Here is a 13,496-nt window from a genome sequence, read left to right as displayed (position 1 = left end):
GCTGAGTTCACATGTCGCGTTTTTTTCGCGAAAACACGGAATCGCAGCGATCCTACACCCATAGGATTGCATTGTTCCGCTTACTTCCCGCATGTGGCTGTGCCCACCATGCGAAAAGTAAGCAGAACATTTGCAGATGGTACCCACGGTCCGGAGGAAAGGAGACTGTCCTCCGGGCTCTGAGTACCATAGCCCTGTAAAAAATAGAATTAAAATAAAAAATATTGTTATTCTCACCTTCCGGCGTCCCGCGCAGCCTTCCCGCCTCTCTCCTGGTCCCAGTAATCCTTTGCGCAAATGACCGCGAGACGTCACACATAGCGTACACATAGCCTTAAGGTACTGTCACACTTAGCGATGTACCAGCGATCCCGACCAGTGATATGACGCGGTCAGGATCGCTGGTACATGGCTAAGTGGACGCTAGTGAGCTGCCACACAGGCAGATCTCACCAGCGACATAGCAGGAGTCGGGGGTCGTTACTTACCTGTCAGTCGAAGCGATCCTGACATCCTCCCGCCCGCGTCCACGCGTCGCTCGTCGTCTCAGCAGGAAGCCCAGCAGGAAGCTGACGACGAGAAACGGTCCAGGACATTCTCAAGCGATCAGCGATAACCAGTGGGGGAGCGGTCGGAGGTAAGTATCAGACATAGTGATATCGCTAGCAATATCGCTATAACGTCACAAAAACCTGTGACGTTATAGCGATATTGCTAGCGATATCGCTTAGTGTGACAGGCCCTTAACACTTACTTTTAGGCTGGCAGGGGGCCCTCCTTCAAACATTGCAGCTGAAGTAGGGAGTCATCTATCTCCCTCTGCTGCTTACACTGTGGGGAAGGGGCGTTATTGATGACAGCAGCTCATTACCTGAGCTGTGCTGTACGGCTGGGGAGAAGAGGACACAAACTTAAGCTAACACTGATTAGCTGTGCTGCAGCCAATCAGTGTTAGCCTTGCCAAGAGCTGCTCCACTCTCTCTGCCTGCTCATCGCAGGGAAGAGCAGTAACACAAAAAGTCATCAGGACACAAGAGCGCTTACTACTTACAAATAGTAGTCCCCAGTCTGCAGCAGCCGCACATGTGATGCCCACCCGCACTGCTCTGGGCTCCTCCCACAGAGAAGTGAATATTACTTTTTCTTTAGTATCAGGGACAGCAGAAGCCGGCCCCTGGAGCAGTGGGGGCCCTAGACCAGTGGTCCCCAACCTTTTTTGCACCAGGGACCGGCTTGAAGCAAGACCATTCTTCCATGGCCCGGCAGGGCGGGGATGGAGATGTGACAGGGGTGGGGCTTTGGTCATAAGGGGGCGGGGCTATGGACGCGGTTGTAGTTTAGCAGTGCATACTTATCATTTAATTATAACATTTAAAATGTGACTCAACTCACCATAGATTTTAAATGAGTGCGAGCACCTGGCTTGTTTCTCTGTTTCAGTGGGAGCACCGGCTACTTCTATTGATGGCTGTCACTGCTAATGATGATTGGAACCTACAAGGAAATGGAGCATTGAGCACTTAAGAAAAATTGAACTGGAGTTCTGTACATGCTGATTATTTTCTAATCATCAGAAAATGTATGTGTGGTTCCCCCCGTCCTGTCCAGCTCTGTGTGGCTCCCCCTGTTGTATGCATGGCTCCCCTGTCCCATCCTTGTATACATGGCTCTGCTGCCATCCTCCCATCCTTGTATACATGGCTCTGCTCCAACCCTCCCATCCTGTATGCATGGCTCCCCTGACCCATCCTGCATACATGGCTCTGCTCCCACTCTTTCTCCCCTGTATGCATGGCTCCGCTCCCACTCTCCCTCCCCTGTATATATGGCTCCGCTCCCACTCTCCCTCCCCTGTATATATGGCTCTGCTCCCATTCTCCCTCCCTTATACAGTGGGGCAAAAAAGTATTTAGTCAGTCAGCAATAGTGCAAGTTCCACCACTTAAAAAGATGAGAGGCGTCTGTAATTTACATCATAGGTAGACCTCAACTATGGGAGACAAACTGAGAAAAAAAAATCCATAAAATCACATTGTCTGTTTTTGTTTCATTTTATTTGCATATTATGGTGGAAAATAAGTATTTGGTCAGAAACAAGCAATCAAGATTTCTGGCTCTCACAGACCTGTAACTTCTTCTTTAAGAGTCTCCTCTTTCCTCCACTCATTACCTGTAGTAATGGCACCTGTTTAAACTTGTTATCAGTATAAAAAGACACCTGTGCACACCCTCAAACAGTCTGACTCCAAACTCCACTATGGTGAAGACCAAAGAGCTGTCAAAGGACACCAGAAACAAAATTGTAGCCCTGCACCAGGCTGGGAAGACTGAATCTGCAATAGCCAACCAGCTTGGAGTGAAGAAATCAACTGTGGGAGCAATAATTGGAAAATGGAAGACATACAAGACCACTGATAATCTCCCTCGATCTGGTGCTCCACGCAAAATCCCACCCCGTGGGGTCAGAATGATCACAAGAACGGTGAGCAAAAATCCCAGAACCACGCGGGGGGACCTAGTGAATGAACTGCAGAGAGCTGGGACCAATGTAACAAGGCCTACCATAAGTAACACACTACGCCACCATGGACTCAGATCCTGCAGTGCCAGACGTGTCCCACTGCTTAAGCCTGTACATGTCCGGGCCCGTCTGAAGTTTGCTAGAGAGCATTTGGATGATCCAGAGGAGTTTTGGGAGAATGTCCTATGGTCTGATGAAACCAAACTGGAACTGTTTGGTAGAAACACAACTTGTCGTGTTTGGAGGAAAAAGAATACTGAGTTGCATCCATCAAACACCATACCTACTGTAAAGCATGGTGGTGGAAACATCATGCTTTGGCGCTGTTTCTCTGCAAAGGGGCCAGGACGACTGATCCGGGTACATGAAAGAATGAATGGGGCCATGTATCGTGAGATTTTGAGTGCAAACCTCCTTCCATCAGCAAGGGCATTGAAGATGAAACGTGGCTGGGTCTTTCAACATGACAATGATCCAAAGCACACCACCAGGGCAACGAAGGAGTGGCTTCGTAAGAAGCATTTCAAGGTCCTGGAGTGGCCTAGCCAGTCTCCAGATCTCAACCCTATAGAAAACCTTTGGAGGGAGTTGAAAGTCCGTGTTGCCAAGCGAAAAGCCAAAAACATCACTGCTCTAGAGGAGATCTGCATGGAGGAATGGGCCAACATACCAACAACAGTGTGTGGCAACCTTGTGAAGACTTACAGAAAACGTTTGACCTCTGTCATTGCCAACAAAGGATATATCACAAAGTATTGAGATGAAATTTTGTTTCTGACCAAATACTTATTTTCCACCATAATATGCAAATAAAATGAAACAAAAACAGACAATGTGATTTTCTGGATTTTTTTTTCTCAGTTTGCCTCCCATAGTTGAGGTCTACCTATGATGTAAATTACAGACGCCTCTCATCTTTTTAAGTGGTGGAACTTGCACTATTGCTGACTGACTAAATACTTTTTTGCCCCACTGTATATATATATATATATATATATATATATATATATATATATATATATATATATATATATATGGCTCCGCTCCCACTCTCCCGGCCTCCCTTGTATATATGGCTCCACTCCCACTCTCCCGGCCTCCCTTGTATATATGGCTCCACTCCCACTCTCCCGGCCTCCCTTGTATATATGGCTCCGTTCCCACTCTCCCTCCCTTGTATATATGGCTCCGTTCGGCTCCCCCATCCTCCCCCATCATACTTACCCTCACATCGCTGACCTTCCTTCCCGTCGCTGAACTTCCCTCCCTGCATCTCGCGGCGCTTCAGCTCCTGTGCGGAGCGGTCACGTGCTACCACTCATTAAGGTCTATGAATATGGACGCCACGCCTATGGGAGATGAGTGGCGTCCATATTCATGACCTTAAATGAGTGGTACACGTGACCGCTCAGCGCTGGATGAAGCCGCCGCGGGATGCAGGGTGAGTATCAGCTGCTGCACCGCCGCCGGCTCCCCTTCTGTCCGCGGACCGGCAAGGGCACTGCAACGGCCCGGTGCTGGGCCGCGGACCGGTGGTTGGGGACCCCTGCCCTAGACAACTGCTGGCCAGTATGCCTCCGGTTCTCCGGTGGGCCAGTCCGACCCTGTGTATGATGGAAAAACACGGGTATTACATACCAGGTAATGGGTTTTTTCATGAGACATGACGGCACCCTTATATTCCCTCCCTATTGCTCACATCATTAGTTGGGTGCATTATTAGCATTATACACTCCCTTGGGTGTTGGTAATTAGTAGTATAAAGGATGTATTATTTATATGTACACTAACCTGCGGAGTTCCTCTCGTGCTCTGTAAAACAACTGATGGGGAGAGAGGAGCCGCCCCTTTTATCTTGAAGGTTTTCTGTCCTTGAAGGGCGGATCCCTACTCTCTCGTGGTGCCGTCATGTCTCTTGAAAAAACACATTACCAGGTATGTAATACCCGTGTATTTCTCCAGTGACGGAGCTGTGTGGCAGCTGTTTTTTTTCTGGGACAAGTTTTTTTCTATTTAACTTTTTGATCACGTTTTACTCCAATTTTGTTTCGATGGTATGGTGAAAAAGCATATTTTTTGTCTTGGATTTTTTTTTCTACAGCACTCACTGAAGTGGTTATCTAGTGTGACGGGGATTTTTTTTAATGCATTTATTTTTACATAAATATGTGTATTTATTGGTAGAATATCTTTTTCTTCTTTTTTTGTACTTTTTTTTCTTAGTCCTCCATGGGACGTTAACATTTTTTACTCTGATCACTGGTATAAAGCATTGCAATGCATTACACGTGTCAGTGTTGCATTAACAGAAGCCTCTTAAACTTTGCTCCTGTCAAGTTCCAACAGGGTAGCCATGGCTGGCTGATCCGCAGGAATTCACTGAAATATGTTGAAGCTTTCAAGAGTTATTATCACATAAAGTGACACTGGTCAGATTTGAAAAATCGGGCTCTGTCAGAAAAGTAAAAATGCACTTAGACAGTAAGGGGTTAAACGATAAATCTTTAAAGAGGTATATCCAATTGCCAGTGGCTGAGAATTATCTGCATTTAGTGGCTACTACTCACCTGTGCAGTTATCTGTAGGAATCTCCTCCTTACACCGCTCATCACCCCTCACATATGTCTCTGTAGTACTAATATGGGGCAGATCTTTACCCTGAAACAAAGATTCTAAAGTCACAGACAAATGGGGAAGTCGTGTGAAATGATTTTAAAAAACAGAAACAATAGCAAATGATCATGGCGACCAAAAATGGCACTTTCTTATTTGGCGTTCATTCTGCCTTAGACACTTCAAGTGGTCACGCCCCCTACTGGTAAGTCAGACTAAGCGTATGTGCACATGATGTCTTTTTCAGGCAGATTTCACCTGGAACCCATCTGAAAAATAATGAACATTTGGACTGCAATGTCAAAGCGACTTTCCGCGCATATGTTCTGTCTTCTCAGGGTATGTGCTTATGACATCTTTTTCAGGCGGGTTACAGAGAAGTAAAGAAAAGAATCACCATATGCAGTGCAGCGTCAAAACGACTTGCTGTTCCTAGGTTTAGTCTTTTGAATGTCAGGTTTTCAAAGACGTAAAGCGGTTAACAGAAGTGATCAAAATTAAAAAAAAAAATAACGTAAATGAAACCCCACTTTATCACCCCCTTAGTTAGGTAAAAATAATTTAAAAAATGTATTTTTTTTTTTTCATTTCTCCATTAGAGTTAGAGCTAGTGTTTGAGTTATGGTTGGGGTTATAACTAGAGTTAGGGTTGGTCTAGGGTTATGGATGGGGTTAGTTAGAGCTATTGTTAAGGTTGAGTTAGGGTTAGGGCTGTGTAAGGCTGGAGTCACACTAACCTGCGCAAAATACGGTCAGTATTTTACATGCGTAATACGGATGACAGACCCCTAAATAGTGCTCCGTATGTCATCCGTAATCAAGGTGTGGTCGCGTATTTTGCGCATGTCAGCATCCGTATGTAATCCGTATGGCATCCGTATGGCGAGATTTTCGCGCAGGCTTGCAAAATGGACATATAATGGAGCCCTATGACAGTTTTAATAAAGAAATGAAAGAATAGATATAGACACATAGAATGCATATATATTCTATGTGTCTATATCTATTCTTTAGTTTATTTATTAAACCTGTCAGTGTGAGTTTACTGTATAGCGCACTGAATTGCCGGCTTTGCTAAAAGACACCGGGTGCGTATTTCTCGCAAGTCACACGTGTGGTCCGTGTGTAATCCGTATTTTTTGCGCAACCATAGACTTGCATTGGCGTATTACGGGCGTAGTACGCTGACAATCGCAGCATGCTGCGAGTGGCACGGAGCGTAGGATACTGAGGAGAAATATACGCCTGGTGCGAGGGACCCCATAGAGAATCATTGGTCTGTGTCTAATGCGTGCTTTTTGCGCCTCTCACTCGGCCGTATTCTTCGCCAGTGTGACTCCAGCTTTAGAGTTAGAATTGGGGTGTTTCCACTGTTTAGGTACATCCAAACGTGACATGGCACCCACCAATGATTCCAGCCAATTTTGCGTTCAAAGAGTCAAACAGTGCTCCCTCCCTTCTGAGCCCTGCCATGCGGCCAAACAGTGGCTTTCCCCCACTCAGGAGAAAAAGCACAACAAATTTTATGGTCCATTTTCTCCTTGTGAAAATAAAAAAGTTTGGTTCCAAAGTAAACTTTTTGTTAAAAAAGTAAAATGTTCATTTTTTCCTTCCACATTGCTTTAGTTCTCGAGAAGCACCTGAAGGGTTAATAAAATTCTTGAATGTGGTTTTGCGCACGTTGAGGGGTGCAGTTTTTAGAATGGTGTCACTTTTGGGTATTTTCTGTCATATTGATCCCCCAAACTCACGTCAAATGTGAGGTGGTCCCTAAAAAAATGGTTTTGCAAATTTTGTTGGAAAAATGAGAAATTGCTGGTCAACTTTTAACCCTTATAACATCCTAACAAAAAATTATGTTTCCAAAATTATGCTGATGTGACGTAGACATGTGGGAAATGTTGTTATTTATTAACTATTTTGTGCGATATGACTTTGATTTAAGGGCACAAAAATTAAAAGTTTAAAAATTGAAAAATTTTCAAAATTTGTGCCAAATTTCTGTTTGTTTCATAAATAAACGCAAGTCAAATCGAAGAAATTTTACCACTAACATGAAGTACAATATGTCACGAAAAAACAGTCTCAGAATCAGTGGGATCCGTTGAAACGTTCCAGAGCTATAACCTCATAAAATGACAGTGGTCAGAATTGTAAAAATTGGCTTGGTCATTAAGTACCAAATTGGCTCTATCACTAAGGCCTCTTTCACACTTCAGTTTTTTGTGTCAGTTAAAATCCGCCAAAAAGGAGGAAAAGCGGATCCGTTCCTAACTGATGTGAACGGATGCCATTTTTTGACGGATCCTCAGAATGAAGAATTTTAAAAGAACGAGAGAGAGAGAGATTTTTTTTTCCTCCGCCAGAAAGGATTTCAGGGTTAATTTTCTCCCTGAGTTCCTTTCTCCAGGCATGCGCAATGGAAAATGCGGATCCAACAACAAAAAAAGTTGCAAGGTCCGTCCAGGCATGCCGGCGGCCGAAAAAAATTTGGCAGATCCTCACAAAAACGGATCCAACAGATGGCCATCCGTCGAGATCCGCCAGTAATGCAACTCAATGGGGAAAAAAAAACGGATCCGCAAAAAAAAAAAAAATGGTGGATCCGTTTTTTTCAAAACCTGGCGGATTTTGACTGATGGTCAAAAACGGAAGTGTGAAAGAGGCCTAAGGGTTTAAAGGGCCTAAACATGTATAAAAAGTTGCCAAAAGTTTAGATACTCTCTAATGTGCATTTTACTGGTCAATAATTGACAACCAAATATCAGTCTCTTTACACAGGCTGTCAAACACCAGATGCACAAGCAAAATGTTCATTCATCGGGTGAAATGGCTTTTAAATTACCGCATATTTCGCTTTGTAAAATGCACTTTTTTCCCCAAAATTTTGGGGGAAAATGGGGGTGCGTCTTACAAAGCGAACATGCCTTACCATAGGCCGTGATCAGGGGGTGTCTGGGTGACCGGCGGTTCCTGGCCGGTGCTGCGGGTGTCTTCGGTGCCCAGCGGTGCAGCATGTGTCTGACACTGCCCCTTGGCTCTCCCGACATTTTGTAACAGGCCAGGGCCCCGGCAATTCCACGGTTCCCTATTTGTGCGGTGGTTCCGGTAAAAAAATGGCTGCTTGGGCATGCTCAGATGTGATATCGGGACCAATATCTTGAGACATGAGATTTCAGCGCTGAGATCTCATCTATCGAGATCTTGGTCCTGAGATCCTGGAACCACAGCACACATAGGGAACCGTGGAAATGCCAGGGCTCTGGCCTGTCGCAATATGTCAGCAGAGCCCCGGGGTAGCGCCGGACACACACGCAGCACCTCTGGGCACCCGGAGAAATCCGGCAGCAGCAAAAGACCCCACAGCAGCACAAGAACCCCGCAGCAGTGGCGCACATCGGAGCCCCCCCTCATCCCTGAATGCGGCCTGCAGCATCACCCCACTCCTGCCACCTCCAGCAGCGACCTTGGGACCCCGCTACACTGCAGTCACCAACCCGGGTAAGCAATAAGATGCAAGGATTATAAGAAGCACCACCATTTTATTCAAAAATATTTTTTTCTTATTTTTCTCCTCAAAATTTGTGGTGCGTCTTATAATCCGGAGCGTCTAATAAAGCGGAAAAAAAAGAAAAATGCTATACTCTGTGCACATATCTAGCAAATTAACAATTATTTGTGCACACACAACCTTTTTCAGCTTATCTACAGGTTGCAACTGTAGATCAGCTTTACATAGCGGGTCGGCGGTCATTTAATGGCTGTGATTCTACATTGTAAATACACCAATTGACCCAGGCACCTTATGTGTCATCTACTATGATCCTTTCTTAGACATCTGATCCTGACACCATGATGACTTTTTGCTATGATAGTTTAGCAACTCACTTGGAAAAGTAGGTAACACAGTAAAAACTGCAATTGACCCTGCATGTTCTTGTACAGACTAGAGATCCTGATCCCGCAATCCCTAGTGGTTCCTGAATGAGTTGAAAAAGTCTTAACTACAGACTACATGATGGGAACTCGGACTTATGCTGTCTAAAAGGCTGTCAACTGCTTCACGTTCCTCCTAAAGAACCGGAGGGCACAGCAGAGTGTAAATTACCTAAAGAAGGGAAACTAAAAAGAGATTCCAGAGTGCGTAAAACAAGTAAAAAAATGCAAAAGAAAGGATTACGTATGCACATAATGAGACCATCACCAGCAGGAAATACAAGCAGGGGGAATGTATATAAAGCTGGACCCGGAAGGTGAAAGGACAGACAAATTAGTAAATGAAAACACCTGTTACCTGATTGGTATCTGCTGTGGCTCGGTGGACAGAGGAGAAGTCAACCACTAGGCACAGGCTCAAGGGTTCAAACCCAGATGCATGATACTTTTCACATCCACAACTTGTCTCTGCAGACAACCTCCAAACTGTCCTCCCTAATGAATTACCTCTATCACACCTGCCTCACTTATGAACTATTAACTCCACACTATCCATGACTTTTGCTGCCCCCTCTTCTAACTGTCCCCCTCAGACAGCCACTAATCCATATTGAACCACCTCTTCAAACTGCAACTCTACGCTGTCCCCTGATTACTGAAAAATGTGTGGGTCCTTCTACTGCCAGTTAAACAGCTGCCATGAAGAGATGAATTTGGTTGGCCAGAATAATTAATTAAGCCCCAGTGTCCAAACCTCCATCTACAGATATTAGAGGTACCAGAATGTGCCAAAAAAACATTCGCACAATATTAATCCACTTTCACCAGCGTGAAGTGTTGATGTTGGAAGTTATTCCTTGAAAATCCCCACAAGTTTAGTAGTTTTGAAATATTGGTCCTGGTTAATGTGACACCGATGTCTGTGTTTGACATCACTCAGATCATTCAATCCTTTAATTTTAATGAGGATTCCAGCTGACAACAGATCACTTCATTTTATGGGTTACATGTCTCACTCCACAAGCAAGACCTTCACAGCCTTCCACACATCATAGCAGTGATTTAATGACACCTTCTCTCCATCTACCTGATGATCCTGAGGAACATTGGGATCTTCTTGTTTCCAGTCTTGTGGAAGAAGAGGACGGTGACATCTCTCTGGTGTTGTCCTCTCACTGGACAGAACTGGAGGAAACACATACAGGGACTGAATTCATTATTTACATACAGATAATTATAGGCCGTGTGTATTTAGTCCTGTCTATTACCTGGTGATGTGAGGGGCTGGGGAACCTCCATCATGACGTCCTTGTACAGATCTTTGTGTCCTTCTAAATACTCCCACTCCTCCATGGAGAAATAGACGGTGACATCCTGACACCTTATAGGAACCTGACACATACAATGATACCGTCATCCCCCGATCCCTCCATAGCGTTACTGTATAATGTCCCAGCATTCCCAGCAGTGTCACCTCTCCAGTCAGCAGCTCAATCATCTTGTAGGTGAGTTCTAGGATCTTCTGGTCATTGATGTCCTCATGTATCAGGGGGTGAGGTGGAGGCCCCGTGATTGGGCTCAGGGGTCTTCCCCATCCCTCAGACACAGGGGCCTGACAGCGCTCCCTAGAGGTCTTCTTCACTACTGCGTAATCCTGGTTTTGGAGAGACACATTAATAAACCTCACAACAGACATTTCCAGAGTCCTCACCTCTCCAGTTCTGTCCATCTGTTATTCCCATAGATAAGAATGATGTAATGTGACGTCATCAGAATCTCTCACCTCTCCAGTAAGCCGGAAGAGGATCTCTAGGGTGAGGTGTAATATCCTCTCCGCCATCTTGTCCCTGTCCCTATCCATCCTTGTAGGGTCACTCAGGAGAATTCTCTTATATAGAAGATCTCCACTGAGAGGATCCGATATTGTAGGGACCTGAATGGGGAGAAGATGACGATGTAACATCATAAAGATCCCATGTAAGAAATCTCCGGAGCTGTTACCGGCTTCACACGATCACTACATCCAGTCATGTCCCCATCCTGCCCCTGGTATAACACACAGTCCCATTAGGCTAAGTGTCCACGTTGCAGTAATGCTGCTGAAATTTCCGCAGCATTTCCGCAACTCCCTGCCGCAGGTAAAATGCATGCGGAATTCGCATACGTTTTCCAGCAAAACACAAGCATTTTTAGCTTGCAGAATGCTTGACCTTTTCCAAGTGATTTGAAGCATCGCTTGGAAAAGTGATTGACAGGTTGGTCACACTTGTCAAGCATATGCAGCATCAATAGAATATTAAAAATAATAAAAAAATAAAGAATAGGGATAAACTCACCTTCTGATAGCCCCCCGGAGCGCTCCCGCCTGTCAGCCACACCGCCAGCATCTTCCGTTCCCAGGGATGCCTTGCGATAATGACTTCTGATGATGTAGCATCTCGTGAGACCGCTATGTCATCAGAGGTCATTTGCGCAATGCATCCCTGGGAACGGAAGATGCTGGCGGCGTGGCTGACAGGCGGGAGCGCTCCGGGGGTTATCAGAAGGTGAGTTTATCCCTATTCTTTATTTTAATTCTACTTTTTACAGGGATATGGTACCCAGGGCATTGGTGGGAGTCTCCTCTCCTCCAGACCCTGGGTACCATCCGCACATGAAGCGCTCACTTTACACATGGTGTGCATAGCCACATGCGTAAAGTGAGCGTTTCAATGCAATCCTATGGCGGCGGAATCGCCACAATTCCGCAGTAAGGATGGACATGCTGCGGATTTTACCGCTATGCGAATGCGCAGCATAGGCACAACTGCGGAATCCAATAGGATTGAATGGTGATGCATTTTTTAAGCATTTCCGTGGCCGCAAAAACATGGCGGAAACGCATAAAAAACGCAACGTGGGCACACAGCCTTATAGTCACATACAGGGATTTATCCCAGGCTCAGCACTGAGGGGGTTATTGTCCCCTGCGCCCAGTAATGGGGAATCTCCAGCACCTACCTCCACCTGCAGAGCCGCACACCACATATATGGCTGTTCTGTGCGCACAGGACCTGTGATGAGGTCACAGGAGGGGAGGAGTCAGGAGTCACATGATCAGGGGCCTTGTATGCAGGACTCTGCTGTGCTGGTTGTCATGGTGCTGGATGAGGGGAAGTTTCTGTGTGGGGTCAGGAGGGGTTTACAGGGTGGATGTAGCCTGTGTGTTATATGTGTATGTAGCAGAGCTGTGTCTCTATATTTTATATTACATGGTTATACGCGGTGGTAATATAAGTTTTACCTTATCTGGCAGTGACTATTCTCCATAACATATGTTGCACACCTTTCCTCTGTTTTATCGTCCATATTCTTCTTCTTTTCTAGGTCTGAAGAGCCCTCTTCATTTCTGGAGTCGTCTCAGTGGGATTTTTTTCTACTCCCTACACAAATTGGTTATTGGAGCACAATTGTGAATACAGCTTTGGCCACATGGACCCAGATTCATCATTTGCATTTTGTTTTGTTTGTTTTTTTTATTTTATGGTATTCATTGATGGTTTTTGTGCCAAATTCATCAAGAATGTGCTAAATCAAAAATGTCATTTTTGTCTTTAACCCCTTACTGACATCAGACGTAATAGTACTCCCATGTCGGTATCCCTCTCTTTGATGTGGGCTCCGGCAGGGAAGATGTAACTAGAGTTATCATCCCCCTTTAACCTCATTGGTGGCAGCGGTGCTATCTGCGGCTCTGTGCTTGGGGTCGGCAGCAGCTCCTCTTGTGTAGCATGGGGACTCTGTGCTGGTGGTCATCGGCGGCTCCTCTTTGTGCAGCTGGGGGATGGCGGTGGCTCTGTGTCAGGGCTCCGCCGGCATATCCCCAAAGCCCGGAGGCCCCCGGCAGCTCCATTGCTGTGATGCGGTGGCCTCCGGGAAAATGGCCGCTGGAGCCCACGCGAGCTCAGATTCAGATATCGTCTCCTGAGATCTCAGGATGAGATCTGAATCTGAGCATGCGTGGGCTCCAGTGGCCATTTTCCCGGAGGCTTTGGGGATATGCCGGTGGAGCCCCAACGTAGGACATAGAGCCGCCACCCCCCCAGCTGCACAAAGAGGAGCCGCTGCCGACCCCCAGCACAGAGCCACAGATAGCACCGCTGCCACCAATGAGGTAAAAGGGGGATGATAACTCTAGTTGCATCTTCCCTGTGAGACGCCTCTTTCCTTCATCATGGGGACCACTCCACCACTATATGCAGACTGCTCCACACTCGGTGTATATGATGACACACGGCGTATGAGAAGACCCCCCCGACTTTTATGAAGATTTTATATTTTAACTGGAAAAGTTGGGGGGTCGTCTTATACGCCCATTCGTCTTATACGCCGGAAATTACGGTATTAATTTGCTGCTGGGCCTTACGAGATCTTTCCTCTTAGTCTG

The 13,496-nt window shown here is 45.9% G+C and overlaps 1 protein-coding gene and 1 long non-coding RNA gene across 2 annotated transcripts in view; one reads left to right on the top strand and one right to left on the bottom strand.

Annotated features, from left to right (window-relative positions):
- LOC141074291 (uncharacterized) overlaps nt 1-12,543 on the top strand; it is a 71,378-nt gene extending 58,835 nt beyond the window's left edge. The window contains exon 2 of the long non-coding RNA XR_012227178.1: nt 12,437-12,543. This is a non-coding gene — a long non-coding RNA (uncharacterized lncRNA). The remainder of the gene's footprint in view (nt 1-12,436) is intronic.
- Nucleotides 1-13,496, bottom strand: part of LOC141074234 (uncharacterized) — a 54,816-nt gene that overhangs the window by 5,056 nt on the left and 36,264 nt on the right. The window lies entirely within an intron of this gene.

The sequence above is a fragment of the Dendrobates tinctorius genome, unplaced genomic scaffold, assembly GCF_039654945.1.
Source record: "Dendrobates tinctorius isolate UK_male_01 unplaced genomic scaffold, ASM3965494v1 ptg000014l, whole genome shotgun sequence".
NCBI classification, from domain to species: domain Eukaryota; kingdom Metazoa; phylum Chordata; class Amphibia; order Anura; family Dendrobatidae; genus Dendrobates; species Dendrobates tinctorius.
The sequence above is the reverse complement of the archived record's forward strand: the minus strand, read 5'-3'. Positions and strand labels throughout refer to the sequence as shown.